Raw genomic sequence first — 23,151 nt, 5'->3', positions numbered from 1 at the left:
TACGGTTTATAAGCTGGAGTTAGATGTTCTTGCCCTTTCCAACTCGGCTGTGACTGTCATATTTTCTTTGAAGCAAGGGAAATGGCTTGCCAATCGTTTAATTTAGAGTGAAATATTGTAACAACTAACAAATCCCAACCAAGGGAAATAACATCACTCTCGCCGGCTGCTTGAGCTCACTGTGCATTACAGAAGCCAAGTGATTAGCCCCCACCAGCACCCACAAACTTATTTTGAACTAGCACATCAAATGGGCTGTAAATTTTCATAGGAAAGGCTGCATGACCGTGACAGATTTGGATTCTGACATTTGGGACCCGCGAGGAAATAGCCTATCCAAGGTGGTGTCGACTTACTAGCCAGTCAACAAACGATTCTGCCTACCAGCCGTTGGATTGACATCCAACATCTGCCGTGTATCTTCTATCTCTTGTCTTCTTCTTCCTCCAGCCACCCAAACCAAACCACCCCGTCGGCTCCGCCTGCTACCGCCTCCCATGGCTAGCTGCGCCTCCGCCACCCTACCGTACGTACCCTCCAACGTTGGTCAGTCCCTCCATCTATTCCCCCACACGTCCTGTTATTCTCCGGCGACGTCAGACCCAACACGCACGCGCACCCGAACCAGTCAACCCTCATACACCCCTCCGCCTGCGACTGGACCGGCGCATCTTCCACGGCTCCTGTTCGTTCCGTTCGAGGCCTCGCCGTCGTCCTCTGCCTTGTGGCCTTGGTTCGCTCGCCGTGCGCGGTGTGCCGCCCTCTTGTGTTGTCAACGTCTTCAACAACCGAGAGGAACAAGGAGATGACTGTACGTGGAGAGGATGACAGTAGGGACCCACCAGCGTAATGGCAATACGCAAGCAAGTGCCTCTATATAACAAGCCCCAAAATATGGTTCCTCCTAATGGTTGGACATCTGGGGCTCACGCCATTGTCAACGTAGTCAATAAACGAGAGAATTACACTATGAGCGGCTGACACCAGGGACCCAGCAGGTCGCGCAGTTTTTTTTGAGGAACAAGCAGTTGTTATTTATACTAGTTTTAGCGACGGATCAGGGTAACAACGGGGCTGTGCGCGGGCTGTGGCCCGTCTAGCCAGGGTTTTATTTATGTTTACCACATCATGAGCCCAGTTGTATTTTTTTTCTTGCTGAAAACGGCTAGCCCAGTTCTATTTTATAAAAGAAATACCCAAACGAGGCCTACTTGCTTTATCAGCCCTGCTAGGCTACAAATCTTTCAAGACGAGGAGAGTTTCATTCGGTTTGCCCAGAAATGGGTTGTACATTCTTAAAACACATCAAACCGGGAATTAGTTTCAATTTTTTTTCATTACAAGATTTTAAATTCCATTGATTTTTATGCGTGGACAATTATTTGGATTGTTTATTTATATAAATTATTTTTCAAAATAGTTTGAATGTGAATCGATATTTCGGGATTAAAAATAGTTGACCACACCGAAATATGAAAAAATTCGTATACTTTTTAACCGTGGCCACAATATGGGGTGTGATGCTAACAAAAAGAAGATGGGCTCCAAAAAAATTCTTAAGAATTAGCAAATGGGTTGTACATTATTAGCAATAAAGCACACGAGAGCAAGGACTGTTGGATGTCCATCCAACGGCTGTCGTGCTTCTTCAATCTCTGCTTTTCCTGCTCCAGCCGGTCAAACAAGCGCCGGCGGGACTGCCTGCTCCATCCTCCCGCGGCCGGCTATGCTGCCGCGCAGGCCTCACCGCCCCACCGTACCCCCATCGCTGCCCTAGCCATCCCTCTACTCACCCACACCTGCTGTTATTCTATGGGGACGGCAGATGAACCAGTAAACCCTCGTACTCCTCTGCGTGGGAAATAACTGCCGAGTCTTCCCTGGCTCCGTGTCGTTCCCTTCCTAGGCCTAGCCGTCGTCCACCGCCCTGGTGCTCTTGGCGCAGCCTGGTCAACGTGGTCAATGAACGACATCCATCGGAAGTGGACTGTACATGGAGAGGCCGACAGCTGGGTCCACGGCCGCACGCAAGGAAATGCCTCCTTATTACGCGCAAAATAATGATTCCTCCACCTGACAGCTAGGACCCACGGGAAGGGCTTCTGTATTTCATGAAAAAAAACGTTCCCCTCGCTGACAGGTGGGACCCACCAGCTATATCTTCGCACGCAAGGAAGTGTGTCCTTATGACGAACAAAAAATGAATACCCCCTGCTAGCTGGGACCCACCATAGTCAGTGGGCCTACTAAGTTGACGGGGACAGAGGGCTTTGTTAACTTAGTCAATATGAATGATTCTAGCTCCAGTGACCATACGATGTCCATCCAACGGCCATAGTGCTTCTTCAACCTCTGGTCTTCTTGCTCCAGCCGCCAAAAGCAGCGCCGGTCATGCCGCCTGCTCCTGCCTTCCGTGGCCGGCTGTGTTGCCGCGGAGGCCTCACCGCCCCCATACTACTCCCACCGCTGGCCAGGCCATCCCTCCACTCACCCACACCCCCTGTTATTCTGTGGCGACGGCAGCCTCACACCGCAGCCAAACCAATGAACCCTCGTACTCCTCTCCGCGTGGGCATCCACTGCCGCGTCTTCCCCGGATCCGCGTCGTCCCTTTCCTAGGCCTCGCCGTCGTCCACTGCCTTGGTGCTCTCGGTGCGGCGTGGTCAATATGGTCAACAACCGACTTCCATCAGAAGAGTAATGTACATGGAGAGGCTGACAGCTGGGTCTACGGCCACAGCCCAGTTTTTTTGTGATTTTCCAAGTAAGTCGCTTTGTCAGGCCTGTTGGGCTACAAAGCTTTCAAGACGAGGAGAGCTTCATTCGGCTGGCCGAGAAAATGGCCTATCAGTAATGAGAAATGGGTTGTACATTTTTAAAACACATCAAACCGACAATTAGTTTCAAATTTCTTTTTTTCATTTGGAGATTTTAAATTGCATTGATTTTTATGCATGGACAATTTGTTGGATTTTATATTGATATACATTTATTTTCAAAATCAGTTTGAATGTGACTCGAAATTTCGGGATTAAAAACAGTTCAGACCGCACCGAAATATGCAAAATTTCGTATAATTTTTTAACCATGGCCACAATATGGGCTGTAATGCTAACAAAAAGAATATGGGCTCCAAAAAAACCTTAAGAATTAGGAAATGAGTTGTAAATTATTAGAAATAATGGTAGATGGGCTGTATGCTATTTTCCACAGATTTGAGGCTTTCCTAAGAAAAAAGGTTGACGCACAAGCAGTGACTGTTGGATTTCCATCCAACGGCCGTCGTGCTTCTTCAATCTCTGCTCTTCCTGCTCCAGCCGCTCAAACAAGCGCCGGCGGGACTGCCTGCTCCCTCCTCCTCGCATCCGGCTGTGCTGCCGCGCAGGCCTCACCGCCCCACCGTACTCCCATCGCTGGCCTAGCCATCCCTCTACTCACCCACACCTGCTGTTATTCTCCGGCGACGGCAGACGAACCAGTAAACCCTCGTACAGTCGTACTCCCCTTCGCGTGGGAAACAACTGCCAAGTCTTCCCTGGCTCCGTGTCGTTCCCTTCCTAGGCCTCGTCGTCGTCCACCGCCCTGGTGCTCTCGGCGTGGCCTGGTCAACATGGTCAACGACCGACATGCATCTGAAGTGGACTGTACGTGGAGAGGCTGACAGCTGGGTCCATGGCCGCACGCAAGGAACTGCCTCCTTATTACGCGCAAAATAATGATTCCTCCACCTGACATCAGGGACCAAGCGAAAGGGCGTCTGTATTTCATGAAAAAAGTTACCGCTGCTGACAGCTCGGACCCACCAGCTATATCTTCGCACGCAAGGAAGTGCCTCCTTATTACGCACAAAAAAATGAATACTCCCCCTGCTAGCTAGGACCCAGTATAGTGGGAGGCTGACTTGAGGGCCTACTAAGTTGACGGAGACGGAGGGCTTTGTCAACTTAGTCAATATGCACGATTCTAGCTCCAGTGACCGTACGATGTCCATCCAACGGCCGTAGTGCTTCTTCAACCTCTGGTCTTCTTGCTCCAGCCGCCCAAACCAGCGCCGGTCGTGCCTCGTGCTCCTGCCTCCCGTGACCGGCTGCAATGCGGCGGAGGCCTCACTGCCCCTACTACTCCCACTACTGGCCAGGCCATCCCTCTACTCACCCACACCCCCTGTTATTCTGTGGCGACGGAAGCCTCACGCCGCAGCGAACCCTCATAGTCCTCTACGCGTGGGCATCCACTGCCGTGTCTTCCCCGGCTTCGCGTCATCCCCTTCCTAGGCCTCGGCGTCGTCCACCGCCTTGGCACTCTCGGCGCGGCGTGGTCAATGTGGTCAACGACCGACTTCCATCGGAAGAGTACTGTACGTGGAGAGGCTGACAGCTGAGTCCACGGCAGCCGTAAGGAAGTGCCTCCTTATTACGCGCAAAATAATTATTCCTGTACCTGACAGCGGGGACCCACTGGATGGGCCACCGTATTTCGTGAAAAAAAACGTTTCCCCCCTGACTGCTGGGACCCACCAGCTACATCTTCGCACGCAAGGAAGTTCGTCCGGGCAAAAAAATGATCCGCCCCCCTGTCTGCTGGGACCACCAGCTATATCTTCGCACGCAAGGAAGTGCCTGACAGTCGGGACCCACCTGGTCGAAGCGTACGTAGCGTTGTCATTCTGGTCGCGAACGTGTACGTAAATACTGGTCGATGTAGAGCGCGCACGTGTCGTAGTTGAGGCGCGCATGTAGCATGTACACGTACGTACAGCGGCCAGTGTGCAAGAAAGAAAATATGGCCACGTACATACATACGGGCGGGGTCTCGAACGCCTACTCGCGCATACGTACGGCCAGGGCTCGTGTACATGGCTGGGTCGGAACGGAGAAACTACGTCATCGTCGTGTTCATGGGGGGCAACGGAATGCGTCGTGTTCATCGGGAGGCAACGGAACGCGTGGGAGCCAACCGACTTGGACGAAACAGCCGATGGAAACGAGGCCTGGCGTACCGCAGAACGGAGGAAACGGCCTTGTGTTCGAGCGGCCACGTTCGAAACGGGATCCTGTTCATCGGGAGGGGTCTGGCGTACCGCAAAACAGAGGAAACGGACCTCCTACGGTCGAAACGGGGGTCCTGTTCATCGGGAGGGGTGTGGCGTACTGCAAAACGGGACTCCATGGGATACTGTTCATCTCCACCGTCGACCTCCTCCAGCCTCCACGGGCTACTGTTCATCCACCGTCGACCTCCTCCAGCCTCCACCTGCGACTGTTCATCCATGGGCTCCTGTTCATCCAGCCTCCACCGCGCGCTACTCCACCGGCTACTGTTCAACAAGCCCTCTCCACGGGCTCCTATTCAACCACCCCTCCACGGGCTACTGTTCATCCAGCCCTCCACCGTCTACTGTTCATCCTGCCCTCCACGGGGTGGTCCTGTTCATCCAGCCCTCCACGGGGTCCTATTCATCTAGCCCCAACCGGCTCGATCGATCGGGGTCCTGTTCATCCACCCCCACCAGGAACTATTCATCCAAACCCCCCAGCAACACTCACTGTTCATCCAGAGGCAACACCACGGAGTCCTTTTCATCCACCCCCACCGGGAACTGTTCATCCAAACCCCCCAGCAACACTCACTGTTCATCCAGAGGCAGCATCGATCGGCTTCAGTTAGCAGCAGTAGCGAAGGAATCGCTCGATTGGGTTCAGTTAACAGCCATCTATCGATCGCTCGGGTTTAGTAACGCGTAGCCTGCAGTGCAATCGCTCGGGTTCAGTTAGAGCCCAATGCCTCGCTCGGGTTCAGTTAGAGCCCAACGCCTCGCACCCACGCGCGTGCATGTACGAGAGAAACGCGCATCGCTCGGCCCCGACCACCCACCGTAACCGGGAACACCCCGACATTTTCCTCGCCCTCACTTCTACCATGGTTTTTTCCGTCATGGACGGCCCAAAGAATGTCATGCAGTTGCGTCTCCGGCCCGCCCAGGATGAAAAGCCCATTTTCTGTCATGTTTTTTTGTCATAGAAGTAGGACCCCACCACATCTATGATGATATCATGTTTTGTCACAATTATTGTCATAGAAGTGTCATAAGTATGATAGAAAAAAAAATTCGTTCGGCCCAAAATGTCACGGATGTATCTTTTTTTTGTAGTGAAGGTTCGATGGCCCCTTCAATTGTCAACAATGACGCTATCCAGGGAGAAACTTTCCTCCCCGGACAGATCTTCGTGTTCGGCGGCTTCACACTGCGGGCCAACTCGCTTGGCCACCTGGAGCAGATCGGTAGCTATGCCCTTGGCCATCATCTCAGATTTGGGAGTTTGAACTACGTTGCGGACGTCCGTGGAGATTTGATCTTCGTCGGATTCGAGACTGCGGCGACCGCTCCCGGTCACCTCGACGAACATGACCTAAATCTGTCGTCAGACCGCATCCAGGAGATAGCTCCTGTGACCACTCCGGCCTTAGATCCAGAGCACACTGCGGCATCCAAGGATTGGAGGTTCAACCCCACCACGGAGGCCACAGATTCTCCAGCGTTGGAGCCGCACATGGACTTAACCTCACGCAATACTCGTGTCACCGAAACTCCGGACTCTTCTCCGAGTATAAGTTCCGAACCATGTGAGTCCGCGGATACCGAACTTGATCGATTATCGATCTTCGAGTTCCGCGCCGCAGACATCTTCTAGCACTCGCCCTCAGGCGATGTGCTGAACTCATTAAAGAACTTGTCCTTGGCGGGATACTCACAGCCGAACTATGTACGGTTCGAACTAGGGGCTGATGGGAATTTTTCTTCCCACCCGCCACCCACTCCATAGCCACTGTCGAGGACTTAACCGACATGCTTGATTACGGCCCCGACGACATCGTTAGTACGGACGACGATGCCGACGAGGAGCAGGGCCAAAACCCGCCATTCATTGGGCAATGGACGGCCACTTCTTCCTACGATGTATACATGGTGGATACGCCTAAAGAAACTAACAACGATGAAAAAGAGGATCTAGTTGAAGACAAACCTCCTGAGACAAAGCCCAGTCGCCGACGTCAGCGGCGCCGCTCTAAGTCACGTCGTACAAAAGACAACAACACTGGCACCGGAGAAAACAATACTCCGGATGATGCCAAAGACAATGAAGACCCTGTTCGAGCAACCTCCGAACAGGATGAACAGGCCATACACGAAGACTCGGAGGACAATAACTATCTTCTGCTCTCCGAGGAAGAGGAAAGCCTCGGCAACAAGGATTTCATCGTGCCCGAGGAACCTCTCGAGCAGGAGCGCTTCAAACTCCGGCTAATAGCCACTACAAGAAGCGTGAAAAAGAAGCAGCTGCAGCTTCAAGCGGACCAAGATCTGCTCAATGAGGACTGAAGTCCTGGCCGCCGAAGCCTTAGTGGCCCACCCAAAAGCTACCCGAAGCGTAGATTGCTACCTCAGTTCGACGACGAGGCGCTGGAGCCCGTACCATCATCGCACAATGCGGCAGGCCGACCACAACTTGGTCTGGATAAAGCGACAACTTAAGCCGAACACCAGACCGCCCACCTCGCTATAAAGGCAAGAATAAAATAGCTCGGGGTTGTACATACGACCTTCGACAGGACTTGGACAGTAGAGTAGGACACACAAGATCGATCTACGGATTGCGAGGACGTGCATCGACACACGACGACGGCTACCTATTCGGACGTGACAAACCTAGCCACGCCTGGGCAGAAAACCGCAAATGGACTCCATCGGAGGTACGCCACAGTGTGGCCCAGCATAGAGGCGCCGCACACCCTCTTTGCTTCACAGACGAAGTAATGGAGCATGAATTCCTAGACGGGTTCAAACCCATGAATATCAAATCATACGACGGAACAACGGATCCCACGGTATGGATCGAGGACTTCCTCCTCCATATCCACATGGCCCGCGGAGATGACCTTCATGCCATCAAATACCTACCACTAAAACTCAAAGGACCAGCTCGGTACTGGTTAAATAGTCTGCCAGAAAATTCTATTGGCAGCTGGGAAGATTTGGAAGACGCCTTCCGCAACAACTTCCAAGGAACATATGTCCCGCCACCGGATGTCGATGACTTAAGTCACATTGTCCAACAGCCCAGAGAGATAGCCAGGAAGCTCTGGGCTAGGTTCTTAGTTAAAAAGAACCAAATCGTCGACTGTCCGGACGCGGAAGCCCTTGCGGCCTTCAAACACAGCGTCCGGGATGAATGGCCGGCACGCCACCTCGGTCAAGAAGGACCTAAATCCATGACAACCCTTACCTCTCTAATGACTCGCTTTTGCATGGGAGAATACAGCTGGCTCGCTCGTAGAAGCAACAGCGCCGGCGACTCGGGCACTTCCGAAATCCGAGACGGCAATGGCAAGCCACGATGAAGCAAACACAACAGCCGCAATGATAATGAAAGATCACGCGACACAGCGGTCAACGCCGGATTTAGCAATCCCAAGCCCGGTCAACGGAAAAAGCCATTCAAGGCGAACCAAGACGGACCATCCAACCTAGACATGATATTGGACCGACCTTGCCAGATTCATGGCCATCCCGATAAACCAGCTAATCATACCAACAGAAGCTGTTTTGTCTTCAAGTAGGCCAGCAAGCTCAACGCCGAACACAAGGGGAGGAGGCCACCAGGCGATAGGGACGACAGAGAGGTTCACCAACCAAATACCGGAGGTCAGGAGCAATTTCCCCCCGAAGATCCACCAATCCCGTAGCGGAAATAGCAGTTCGGCTTCTGCCGCCCACCTTATATACCCGCAAAATTTGTACCGCGCATACATCACTACGCACTCAAGATACAATGGGCATTGGCGGAAGCACAATACGGACAAGCCTGCAAGCATTCCCGTAACATTTTTTATCTACTTTCTTTTTTACTTCTTTCTTCATTATCTCTTAAAAACAGGTGACGCAAAGGACAAACATCTAAAACTGACTCTATCGGAGTCCGGATCCGTACACTCACCTAAGGGGCTACTTCCGTCAAGGATTCCCCCTCGCCGAGGACAGGCGGCGCAGACATGCGACAAGAGGTCCAAAATAACTTTTTGTAGACCACACTCTTTATTTCGAGCCTATAATATGCCTTTTTCCTCCGCCTTCGACCCCGGGCATGTCAAATAGCCGGGGTTGTGGTCTTTATATATATAAACTAATCATTGGCATGTCGCTCAGGTCCCAGTAAAAATTATCCAAATTAATCATTCGTGTCTTTTCGCCAATGAATATGGCTCCTATGGTTGTTTCACAGATATACCTCGGCATAACCTGCCAGGGGCTCGGTAAGGGAACAAATGAGTTGCCAACAAAGTCCGAACAACTTTATAGCGTACTTCGGCGTCGCGAGTTTGGCCTTATATGCATCAGCTCCGAAGTCAATGGTTGGGTTGCCCGTCTCCTGTGCTTGCTACCTTACGTTCCACTCTATCGGCGAGGGTAGTAAAGGGAGAACTACTGCGATTGTGCTTCCGGTTCATCTGGTCAAGCACCTCAGTAGAGAAAGCCGAAAACCGACTGTCATGATGCTGCGAGAGCTGGTCAACCACTCGATGACTTATCCGAATCTATCGCGATTCCCTCCATATCACACGAAGGACCTTTTTTTCAGGTCATATATGTAACGCACCATATTGGAATAAGCCGTACACATACCAGGGGCTATATCGTAGTCCCCCTATAAAACTCCTATGGCTAAGTGAAAGTGTTAACGCCCTATAGTCTGATTTCCTGGTTCGCCGCATTATCACCTCCTTCATGGACCAAGACATTGGATCAAGAGTGATTAAATGCTTTTCCGAACACCCCCATACTTCCTACGTGGGGGCTGAAGCCGACGACTGGAAAAATCTCAGATTATATTAAAACGGCAGCACAGGAGGAACATAAGCTTTCGAGAAAAACATAAAAATAGATTAACTATAAAATTATCTTTTACAATTCTCATACACCTCACTCGAATATTATGTCTTTTGAGCATTGACCCTCTATCAAGCGGGCGGCCTCCAGGACGTCTTCGAAATGAAGCTCCAGTGCATGACGGTCCTTGCCCTTGCGTGGACTCTTCGCCGCAACATCGATGGCCTTCATCTTCCCCCAGAATGTCTTGACACGGGCAAAGGCCATCCGTGCACCCTCAATGCACGCCGACCGCTTCACAGTGTCGATACGTGGCACCGCATCAATGAGCCGCTGCACCAAGCCGAAGTAGCTATTCGGAGCAGGCTCAGTCGGCCATAGCTGGCTTATACGTTCTTCTTGGCAGCGCCGGATATCCTATGAAGCTCGGCCCATTGAGACATCTGTTCATTCAGCAACAGAGGGCGCTTTGACGCACCAAATTGTGACCAGAAAAGCTTCTCCGTTGCATACCCCTCTCGCGCTTGGTAAAACTGCGCCACATCGGAAGAACTCTTCGGCAAGTCTAAAAACTCGTCCGGAGAAATCCACACTTGGTTAAGCTGAGCATAGTTCGGATCACCCAACTTAGCCTGTAGCAAAAAGGGCTTACCGGCCGCAATCTCCCCAGCTTGCCGGATCTCCTCACGGGCTGCTCCGGATTCAGACCGCGCTTCTCCTGCCTCACGTAAGGCCTTGTCAAGTTCAGCCATTTTGGCTTCATTTTCCTTCTCAAGAAGTTCACAGCGGCTAGCAGCATTTTTTAATTCGAGCCCCATCATGGATATCTTCTCCTCGTATTGGCGCTGAGCAGCTTGTTCGGCTTTTAACTCAGCCGATGCCTTCTCAGCAGCCGCATTACTAAACCGGGCCTGCTCCTTGGCCCGGGCCTGCTCCGCCCGAAGAATTTCAACGGCGGCAGCACCATCTGCAGCCATGCATATTCCAGTATATAACCTTCAGCGGCATGCCCATATCACAAAAATGTATGTGAAGGGACTGCCCCAAATACATACCTTGCGACTCGTCAAGACGCATATTGATTAACGCAATGTCATCCCCTGCCACATCAAGCTTCCGCTGCAGCTCGGCAATATCCATAGTCTGGGAAGTAGCCAGGGGGAAGCAGCATGTGTTCCAGTTAACCAGATTAGTCCTTGAGTATTTCTTCTTCATCTTCCGTTCGTCTCCCATGGGAAGCCAACCCGAGTCTCAAGGGCTACTACCTATACACAGATGCATATTTGCAAATAAAATATAGTTGAAAACATTACATTACAAACCTCGAAGCCTCTTAGCAGGCTCATGAAGGCTTCATTCAATCCGCCCTTCGCGGACAGAATCTTCTCAACCACCGTACCCATCAAGGTATGTTGTTCCCTCGAGACAGATGCTTTTCGCAGCATGTCCCTCAAGATATCCGGCACCGCCGGGTCTCCGGAAGCCGTCGTAGGAGCACGACCATCCTTTGATGGAACCCGTTCACCTGTCTCCAGAATCATTGTTGGCTGAAAACCGGACAGTCCGGGGCCTTCATTATTGGCCCCCGAATCTCGAACGATTGGAGGTCCACCTTCGGGTACTGCCTCCTTCATGCCCTGCACCGCTTGTTGATCAAGAATAACCCTCCGAGATGACACTTCAGAGTCGTCCGCCTTATTGGGCGAGAAGGTCGGGGGAGGTGTCTCGCTTTCCATCATCTCTGGGAGGAGATCTCCCGAAGAGGAGGATTTCCCAGAAAAACTCTGTGCCGGACTGTAAAAATACACAGGCACGTTACGTATCTCTTCGGTAACAGGAACTAAGCGGGACGCTATCTAAGTACCCCGGATTCACTTACGGTTTGGTTGAGGGCTTGTCCTCATGACGAAGCTGTTCACTGGCGTCGCCTTCCAATCCCGAGCTGCTCGACGGTGGCATCTTGCCTCTCTTAGGAGACCGCACCTCCCAACCTTCGGAGGCGGCCCTTTTCCTCATGAATGGAGAAGGGATACTGGCTTCTCTTTCGCCTTCGTTCGGGCGAGGAAATGTCGATTTCTCCGGACTCAGTATCTAATTTACCTCCGGAACAAAGGACACCCTGGGTCTTCTCACTCTCCACCTTGCCCTCCCCTACCAGTGCCTGGTACGGTGCCGGTGCCGGCATCCTTGTTAACACGGGGTCCGCTGAGTCTTCGGGAAGAGGGGTCGGACACCTAATCCGTTCCGCTTTCTTAGCCCTGGAAGAAGATGGTTTGCTCAGTGTCTTACCACAGAATATCTGATTATGAGGTGTTCAGCGGACGAGTACTTACTGGGGTGTCCGGATGGTTATAGTCTAGGCCAGTATCTTCGGTGATGTCCGGCCATTGTTTTCGACTCCCGAAGAATAATTCCCACATTCCTTCATGCGTAGTGCCGAAGAAGTGCTGAAGTGTCTGTGGCCCTTCTGGGTTAAACTCCCACAGGCGGAGAGGCCGTCGCTGGCACGGCAGGGTCCGGCGGACTAGCATTACCTGAATAACGTTGACAATATTGATATCCTTTTCAATGAGGCTTCGGATGCGACTTTGCAGAGTCCGCACCTCGTCAACTGATCCCCAGTCCAACCTTTTATTAATCCACGATGCAAGCTGAATTGGGGGGCTGGATCGAAACGTAGGCGCAGCTGCCCACTTGGAACCACGGGGCTCGGTGATATAGAACCACTCCTGCTGCCATAAGTTGGTAGATTCTTTGAAAGATCCTTTTAGCCAGACCACGTTGGTAAGCTTGCTCACTGAGGCACCACCACACTCCGCCTGCTCCCCTTCTATCATTTGCGGTTTCACAGTAAAGGTCTTGAGCCACAAGCCGAAGTGTGGAGGAGTTCGGAGGAAGGCTTCGCACGTGACGATAAACGCCGAGATGAGAAGAATAGAGTTCGGGGCGAGATCGTGAAAATCTAACCGGTAATAGAACATGAGCCCCCAGACGAAGGGATTGAGGGCGAACCCTAATCCTTGGAGGAAGTGGGAAACAAACCCGACCCTCTCTCCGTATCTGGGGGTAGGGATAACCTACCCCTCCGCGGGAAGCCGATGGAGGATTTCTGCGGTCAGGTATCTTGCCGCCCGAAGCTTTGCGATATCCTCCTCTGTGACAGAAGAAGCCACCCACCAGCCTTGACGGCTGGATCCGGACACGACTGAGGCTTACGGAGGGTGAAACCTGGGTGTTGGAACTCGAGGTAGTAAGAGTTGAGGAAGAAGCAAGCATGGAGAGGAAAGGCGGGTCTATTCCCCTTTATAAAGGCCGAGAATATCGAATGCCTCCTCCCGGGCCTCAAAATTTTCCTATTCCCAAGGAGTTGTATCCTAAGGACGGTTGGGTTACCCACGTCCGTGTCGATAAAAGAATCCCTTAATAAGGGTACACGATCTTTTCTTGGATAAGACGTGTCAATGACAACCACGTTTCGGAACGTGGGGCCGCAGGCGAAACAACGGTTCGGAATAATAACCGGACTTACATAATGTCATGTTGTAAAAAAAGGGGTTGCCTGAGGATTGGGCTTTTAAATTATCATGCCCTTTGGGAAGTGTATGCCGCTTGTGCCGCCGAGCCGAACTCGACCGTTCATTGTGAAGTATCCGGAAATAAGGGAACCCGCCTTGCAATGCCGAAGACAAATCTGCGCGCCGGTCTTCTCGTCATTGAAGCCAGGTTCAGGGGCTACTGAGGGAGTCCTGGACTAAGGGGTCCTCGGGCGTTCGGCCTGTTAGCCATGGGCCGGACTGATGGGCCGTGAAGATACGAAGACCGAAGACTGCACCCGTGTCCGGATGGGACTCTCCTTGGCGTGGAAGGCAAGCTTGGCGACCGGATATGTAGATTCCTTTCTTTGTAACCGACCTTGTGTAACCCTAGATCCTCCCGTTGCCTATATAAACCGGAGGACTTAGTCCGGATACTCAATACCGTAGTCATACAAGCTAGACTTCTAGGGTTTAGCCATTACGATTTCGCGGTAGATCAACTCTTGTAATACTCATATTCATCAAGATCAATCAAGCAGGAAGTAGGGTATTACCTCCATAGAGAGGGCCCGAACCTGGGTAAACATCGTGTCCCCTGTCTCCTGTTAGCATCAACCTTAGACGCACAGTTCGAGACCCCATACCCGAGATCCGCCGGTTTTGACACCGAGAGGGAGAAACGGAGGGCCTAATCCTACTTTGCCCCTACCTCCGCCAAGGGCGTGAGCGTAGTCGTGGTATAAAGCGGGAGGACGGCAAGGCCTGTTGCCGGGCGACGTTGTTTACTTAAAATAACGAGGACTCGTTCCTTGGTGCGAGCCTCGCTCACGCACAAAAAAACCCGGCAAACACCTTTTTCATTAATACGTTGATTAACAAGTACAATTCGTACGGAATGTAAACATGAGCAAGGGGTTACAAAGTCTAAATTCGACAAGTGCCCGCAGGCTTAAGATCTAAAAAAAGATAAGATGCCCATAATCCCTTTCTTGTCCCGCTCCTCAGGAAGGGATCAAGGTAGCAGGGGGCAAAAGGAGTGCCTAGGCGAGGTACGAGCAACAGAAGACACCAAGAGAACGCCCAGGCGGCCGCCCAGAAGAGGGCTGGTGATGATGGTGCCGGGGGTGGAGCCGAAAGATGAGGAAGCGGGCCGACAATATGAGACGAAGGTGTTGTTGCCATCGTACTCCGACTTGACGGCCCGCCACCCGCCTTCCTCGTCTTCTCCGGCCTTCTAGCACCAGCGACGGCCCCGAGAAGTTCAAGGAGCTGGTTCGAGGAGCCACCACCAAGAGCTACCCCCTGGCAAATCGCTCTGCCGGGGAGAAGGCCAAGTGAAGGTGATGGTGCTGCCGGCGTCGCCTAAGGACGGGGCGTCCGTCATCTAGTCGGACCCGTCCCCGTTGTCCTCCCCATCGGTCTCCTCCTCATCGCTATCGCTCGAGGAGGAGCTTTCATCATCGGTCGAGCTCTCCGCGCAGCACCCTAACCTGATTCCCGAGCGCCCGAAGACCTTGATGGAGAGCAGGCCGTTCTCTATTAATTTGAACTAGAGAATGTGCCCCTCCGACAGGCTATGGGCACGGCAAAGGTCTTCCACCCATGGCGGAGGTACATGATGTGAGGGGCGGGGAAGTCGACGTCGACTCGCATGCTGTCGTCCCGCAGCCCCTCATATGCAGCCTCAAGGCCTGTGGCGGGTCTAACTCCATTACCTGAGCAAACGGGGTGTGAAGGTGGAGGTGACCGCACACCGGCTTGTATAGCCTGATGAAGAACTCGTGGGACTGGTCTCTGACATGGCCCTCCATTTGGGGGGGGGGGGGGAGCCGCTGGCGGAAGCACGGCCGGTGCGCTGCCCCGTCCTCCTCTCTTCCGAGCACCACGGAGGCCTCGGCCTCGCCCCCTCCCTCTTTATCTCTCAGCGGGCTCCGCCGCCATGAGTTATGGAGGAGGGGGGACACGCTGTCGAGCAGAAGCCCTCGTTGCCGCCATTGGAGTGCCGGCGCGACCTCTCACCATGGCGAGTAGAAGAAAAGGACCGAGTAGGAAGGAGATGAATGCAGAAGGACGATGTCCCTCTCCTCTTTTTATAGGGGGCCGGGGCCGGGCCTCGTCCCCCAATCTGAAGGCGGCCGCCCCACTCGACCAATCCGGCCACCAGAGGCGCCAGGAATCAGGACCGACCCGCTGCTCTAATCAGCAACGCCCGGCTTCCCACCTCGGCGTTAAGGCATGTGCCCTCCGTATCCAGCACCTACCCTTCCTGAGGCATGGGGGACATGTGGCAGGTGAGCCAGAATCAAGAAGACAAGTGGGACGACCGTTTCCCATCCCGTGATCATGGGGCGCGGGCGCCATAAAGACCACGACCCGAGTCCACTTTGTAAATGAGCAGCACCCCTGCGGCTTCCTCTTTTTTATGGGGAGGACGCGGGCCGCCTCTTTACTGTTCACCGCGGGGTGACGCAAGCATGCTGCGACCGTTCCACGCACGACCCCCACCTCACGCACTTAATGCGAATCATGGAGAAGTGCAACTAGCGAAGGATTTACTGCGGTTAAAACTCTACCACGCGTGCCAGCGCACCATTCTGGGCCTGGCCCAACAACGCTTCACACTTATGTGTGGCCCAGGACTGGGGGTTCCTGTCGGTGTACAAAATTAGGGGCCTTCTGTACCCCTTTACTTGTGCACGGGCAGTCGTAGCCACACCTGCGGCCGTGGTTAGCGGGGCAGAGGAAGGAAAGGCACGAGACTGCCAAAGCAGCACCCAAGCCAGAGGCATGAAGAACGATGGGGCAAGATGGATTTCCCCCGGCAACACCCTTGCCGGGGCGGCGTACATAGCCCCGGCAAGAGCCTTGTCGTGGCAACTTGCCTAACACCAGCAAGGCTGCCACCCTTGAGCCTAAGGGCTCCGACGCCATCGACAACGTCGAGACCAAGGCTCGGGGGCGCCTGCGTGGTGGCATGCAGATCTTTGTGAAGACCAAAGGCCTCCAAGTCTAGATAAAAACCAGAAGACGAAGACCCCCGGCAAGACCCTAGCCGGGGACAGACGAAGACCCCCGGCAAGATCCTTGCCGGGGACGCCCACGAGGCCCCAGCAAGATCCTTGTCGGAGGCACCGGCAAGACCATGGCTAGATTTGGCTGCCCAGTCACCATATGAGCCAGCCAGCTAGGCAAGTGCCTGCATGGCAGCATGCAGCTTCTAGGCCAACTAGTCAAGCACCTACGTGGTGGCATACGGATCTTCGTAAAGACCATGTCACCGCACCAACACAACAACCAGCCAGCCAGCATGGCACCGCATGCCTCATCAGCTTGGACACGTGTTGGAGCAGGACGAGGCGGCGACGGTCGGGACGAGCTCTGTTGCCGCCCCCGATAAAGCAAGAGGGCACGTAGGTGGCCCATTAAATGCGTTTGTCCTACGATGCCAGGCGATAAACTTGTACACTCTGGATGCTTTCCACCTCCTGTGTGCCACTGTGGTGACCCCTTTGACATAATAGGAGGCCTGAGGCGTATTGTGGAAGGATTCTGACTTTTTGGATGATGCACGCATAGTAGCTAGCCCAAGAACACAAGATAAACATAGACAAGCAGGACTAGGGTATTACGCATCCTTTGCAGCCCGAACCTGGGTAAAAATCCCCTCGTTTTGATCTCTAGACCTGCTCTTTGCGCATCTCTTCTCCCCCACCAACCGTAGAAGGGATTCCTCGGGATCCCATAGGTGTTGTTTCCCCGACAAGCATGCAAACAAATAAGCGCATGGCAACCCCTGCTTCTCTCTGCGAAGGGCCTATCCTTTACTTTTATGTTTTTTACTTTTTCATGCAAAGAGTCAAAGTTTTCCTTCTATTCCCTTTTATTTTTCTCCTTTGGCAAGCATCATGTGGTGAGGAAAGATCTAGGCACATATGTCCAGTTGAATATAGATAGCATGTGTTATTATTGTTGACATCGCACTTGAGGTGAGTGTGTTGGGACGCGAAACTATAAGCCCCTATCTTTCTTTGTGTCGGGTTGAAACGTTTTGCTCATGTGTACAAGGTGAGTGTTAGCAATCATAGAAGACTATATGATGGTTGAGTATGTGGAATTGCCTAAAGGCTCCGACACGTGACCCGTCCTGAAAATATGATGAATTGTAGTTGCAAAGTTGGCTGAGAACATAGTTTGTAGGTTTCTAATAGAGTTTTTGCTTTATACTTTGATTGTGTGATGAACTACCACTTATTCATGGGAAGTGTATGGTAAAAGTTATATGATAAAAGTTTTATGTTTAAATTTTTTGTTGTTATAATAATCAACATGATGCTTCTATGTCCGTATTTTTTTTATCGACACCTCTCTCTCAAAGCATGTGGACATGTTTTTCGATTTCAGTTTTCGCTTGAGGACAAGTGAGTTCTAAGCTTGGGGGAGTTGATACGTCCATTTTGCATCATGTTTTCTTACTGTTATTTATAATGTTTTTATCCATAATAATGCTTTTTGGAGTAATTCTAATGCCTTTTCTCTCATAATTTGCAAGGTACACACCAAGAGGGAGAATTCCGGCAGCTGGAAATCTGGACCTCAAAAAGCTACGTCAGGCCACCTATTCTGCAAAACTCCAAACAAGCTGAAACTTTACGGAGATTTTTTATGGAATATTTAAGAAATATTGGAGCCAATAAGTACCAGAGGGGGGCCACCAGGTGGGCACAACCCACCTGGGCGCGCCAGGCAGCTCAGGCACGCCCTGGTGGGTTGTAGCCCCCTCGTCCCACCTCCGGTGCCCATCTTCTGGTATATAAGTCTTTTTACCTAGAATAAATAAGGAGAAGACTTTTGGGGCAGAGCGCCGCCGTCTCAAGGCGGAACTTGGGTAGCATCACTTTTGCCCTCCGGTGGAGCGATTCTGCCGGGGGAACTTCCCTCCCGGAGGGGGAAATCATCATCATCATCATCATCATCACCAACAACTCTCCCATCTTGGGGAGGGAAATCTCCATCAACATCTTCGCCAGCACCATCTCATCTCAAACCCTAGTTCATCTCTTGTATTCAATCTTGTTACCGGAACTATAGATTGGTGCTAGGGGGTGACTAGTAGTGTTGATTCCATCTTGTAGTTGATTACTATATGGTTTATTTGGTGGAAGATTATATGTTCAGATCCATGATGCTATTTAATACTCCTTTGATCATGAGCATGTTTATTATTTGTGAGTATTTACTTTCGTTCTTGAGGTCACGGGATAAATCATGTTGCAAGTAATCATGTGAATTTGATATGTGTTCGATATTTTGATGGTATGTACGTTGTAATTCCCTTAGTGGTGTCATGTGAACATCGACTACATGACACTTCATCATATTTGGGCCTAAGGGAATGCATTGTGGAGTAGTAAATAGACGATGGGTTGCGAGAGTGACAGAAGCTTAAACCCCAGTTTAAGCGCTATTCCGTAAGGGACCGATTGGACCCAAGAGTTTAATGCTATGCTTATAATTTATTCTTAATACTTTTCTCGTAGTTGCGGATGCTTGTGGGAGGGTTAATTATAAGTGGGAGGTTTGTTCAAGTAAGAACAACACCTAAGCACCGGTCCACCCACATATCAAATTATCAAAGTAGTGAACACAAATTAAACCGACATGTTGAAAGTGACTACATGAAATTCGCGTGTACCCTCAAGAATGCTTTGCTTATTATAAGAGACCATTTTGGCCTGTCCTTTGCCTCAAAAGGAGTATTACTTGCTCGTTACAAATTATCTTGCTATCAAACTACTCCGCTACTTACAATTTCAGCACTTGCAGACATTACCTTGCTGAAAACTACTTTCCATTTCCTTCTTCTCCTCGTTGGGTTCGACACTCTTACTTATCGAAAAGAGCTATAATTGATCCCCTATACTTGTGGGTCATCACGTGCGCATACCGCTCATGAGGCGGTGAGGGGTGGCCGATATTTTTCCATGCTAGATGTGTTATTCTCAAGATGAGTGTTTATTCACTTGTCATTGCACGACGGTGCGGCGGTAATAGGGATGCCCAGTTCCGAAATGGAAAAGAATTTTACTTTATGTTGTAAAACAAAAATTCCTTGGAAAGTGTTGGTATGGAGGGCACCCGTGGATACGGTTAGCCATGGATTGTGAAAGAATGGTGGAAAAAGGAATAAACTTTATTTTCTGTTTGGGAACCGCCTATGACGTATCTAGCATGGAAAGTATTGGGAACTCCAAGTTGTTTTCGTTGACGGGAAAAGTATGCCTCTAAATTTTTTTTATCTCTCAATTTAAGCTTCGAGTTCTGGCACCTCTATAAATCCCTACTACCCTCTGTGAAGGGCCTTTCTATTTAATTTATGTAATTTTTTTTCATTTGAGTCTCCATCTTCTCCTATAAAGGACCAACTAAGGGGTGCTATGATCGTACTTGAGCATTGGATGTAGCTAATATGCGAGTGTGTTTCATGAATGGATCAATGATTGAGCATGATGGGCTAGGGATAACTTGCTTTAGTATTGATATTTTGAAAGACATGGTTGCTTGTTGGTATGCTTGAGTATTAAATCTTCATGTCAAAACTAGACTATCGCTTTGAACCATATAAAAGTCCAAATGTCCATTCTACAAAGAAAACAATATGTGATGAACATGTTAGGCAGCATTCCACATCAAAAAATTTGTTTTTATCATTTACCTACTCGAGGACGAGTAGGAATTAAGCCTGGGGATGCTGATACGTTTCCAATGTATCTATAATTTTTTATTTTTCCATGCTGTTATATTATCATTACTGGATGTTTTACAATAATTTTATAGAAACTTTATACCATTTTTTGTGACTAACCTATTGACATAGTGCCCAGTGCCAGTTGCTGTTTTTTGCTTATTTTTTGCATCGTAGAAAATCAATACCAAATGGAGTCTAAACGCAGCAAAACTTTTTGGAGAATTTTTCTGGGCCAGAAGACACAAGATGGGCCAAAGAAGTAGTGGAGGGGGGCTCCGAGGGGAGCACAACCCACCAGGGCATGCTTGGGCCCCTGGCGCGACCAGATGGGTTGTGCCCACCTCAGTGGCCTCCCGTACCGCCACTTCGCTCTATAAATTCCCCCATACTCCAAAAACCCTGGGGGAGTCGATGAAATTTTGTTCCAGCCGCCACAAGTTCTAGAACCACGAGATCCAATCTAGAGCCCTTTTCTGGCACTCCGCCGGAGGGGAATACGATCACGGAGGGGTTCATCATCCTCATTGGTGCCTCTCCGATGATGCGTGAGTAGTTCACCTCAGACCTATGGGTACGTAGGCAGTAGCTAGATGGCTTGTTCTCTCTTTGTTTCTGAATACAAAGTTCTCTTGGAGATCTATTTGATGTAATGACTTTGTGTGGTCTGTTTGTTGGGATCCGATGAATTGTTAGTTTATGATCAGATTTGCCTTGATTTATTATCGATACTTGATTATTATAGCCTCGTATTTCTTCTTCGATATTTGGGTTTTGTTTGGCCGACTTGATATATTTATCTTGCAATGTGAAGAGGTGCTTTGTGATTGGTTCGATCTTCCGGTGTCCTTTCCCAGTGATAGAAGGGGCAGCAAGGCACGCATGTATCGTTGCTATTAAGGATAAAAATATGGGGTCTATTCCTACATGAATAGATCTTGTCTACATCTTGTTATCGTTCTTATTGCATTACTCCGTTTTTCCATGAACTTAATACACTAGATGCATGCTGGATAGCGGTCGATGTGTGGAGTAATAGTAGTAGATGCAGGCAGGAATCGTTCTACTAATCTTGGACATGATGCCTATATACATGATCATTGTCTTGGATATCTTCATAATTATTTGCTTTTCTATCAATTGCCAACAGTAATTTGTCACCCACCGTTTGCTATTTTCTCGAGAGAAGCCACTAGTGAAATATACAGCCCCCGGGTCTATTTTCCGATCATATACTTTCAGATCTATATTGCCATTTGCTTTTGCCTTTATTTGCAACTTTTATTTTCAGATCTATATTATCAAAAATCCAAAAATACCTCGCTGAATTTTATTTGTTGTTATTCCATTTGCTATTACACATCTATCTATTTACTAATCAACTACCCGGGAGGGATTGACAACCCCTCTTACACGTCGGGTTGCAAGTATTTGTTATTTGTGTGCAGGTACCATTTATATAGTGTTGCTTGGTCCTCCTACTGGTTCGATAACCTTGGTCTCATCACTAAGGGAAATACCTACCGTAGCTGTGCTGCATCATCCCTTCCTCTTTGGGGAAATACCGACATAGTTCAAGTGACATCACTTGTCGCAAAAGATTTTCGACAAGTTCAAGGGGTTGACTATGATGAGACTTTCTCACCCCAAGTGATGCTTAAGTCTATCAGAATCATGTTAGCAATTGCCGCATTTTATGATTATGAAATCCAGCAAATGGACATCAAAACCGCAATCCTTAACGGGTTTCTTAAAGAAGATTTGTAGATGATGCAACCAGAAAGTTTTGTCAATCCTAAGGGTGCTAACAAAGTGTGCAAGCTCCAGCAATCCATCTATGGACTGGTGCAAGCATCTCGGAGTTGGAATATATGCTTTGATGAGGTGATCAAAGCATTAGGTTTTATACATACTTACGGAGAATCCCGTATTTACAAGAAAGTGAGTGGGAGCTCTATAGTATTTCTAATATTATATGTGGATGACATATTGCTGACTGGAAACGATATAGAATTTGTGGATAGCATAAAAGGATATTTGAATAAGAATTTTTCAATGAAAGACCTCGATGAAGCTGCCTACATATTGGGCATCAAGATCTATAGGGATAGATCGAGACGCTTAATAGGACTTTCACAAAGCACATACCTTGACAAAGTTCTGAAGAAGTTCAAGATGGACCAGTCAAAGAAAGGGTTCTTGCCTATGTTGCAAGGTTTGAAATTGAGTAAGACTCAAAGTCCGACCACGACAGAAGATAGAGAGAGAATGAAAGTCATTCCCTATGCCTCAGCCATGGGTTCTATAATGTATGCCATGCCGTGTACCAGACCTGATGTGTGCCTTGCCATAAGTTTGGCAAGGAGCTACCAAAGTGATCCAGGAGTAGATCACTGGACAAAGGTCAAGAATATCCTGAAGTACCTGAAGAGGACTAACGAAATGTTTCTCGGTTATGGAGGTGCTAAATAGTTCATCGTAAAGGGTTACGTCAATGCAAGCTTTGCCACCGATCCGGATGACTTTGAGTCTCAATCTGGATAAGTATTGAACGTGGGAGCAATTAACTACAGTAGGTCCATGCTGAGCATTGTAGACATAGATATTTGCAAAGTACGCACGGATCTGAATGTTGCAGACCCGTTGACGAAAACCTCTCTCACAAGCAAAGCATGATCAAACCCTGGAACTCATTGGGTGTTAATCACATGGCGATGTGAACTAGATTATTGACTCTAGTGCAAGTGGGGTACTATTTGGAAATATGCCCTAGAGGCAATAATAAATTAGTTATTATTATATTTCTTTATTCATGATAAATGTTTATTATTCATGCTAGAATTGTATTGATCGGAAAATTAAATACATGTGTGAATACATAAACAAATACCAAGTCCCTAGTAAGCCTCTACTAGACTAGCTCGTTGATAAAGATGGTTGAGGTTTCCTAACCATAGACATTAGTTTTCATTTGATAACAGGATCAC

This window comes from Aegilops tauschii, chromosome 4, assembly GCF_002575655.3.
Source record: "Aegilops tauschii subsp. strangulata cultivar AL8/78 chromosome 4, Aet v6.0, whole genome shotgun sequence".
Lineage (NCBI taxonomy): Eukaryota > Viridiplantae > Streptophyta > Magnoliopsida > Poales > Poaceae > Aegilops > Aegilops tauschii.
The sequence above is the reverse complement of the archived record's forward strand: the minus strand, read 5'-3'. Positions refer to the sequence as shown.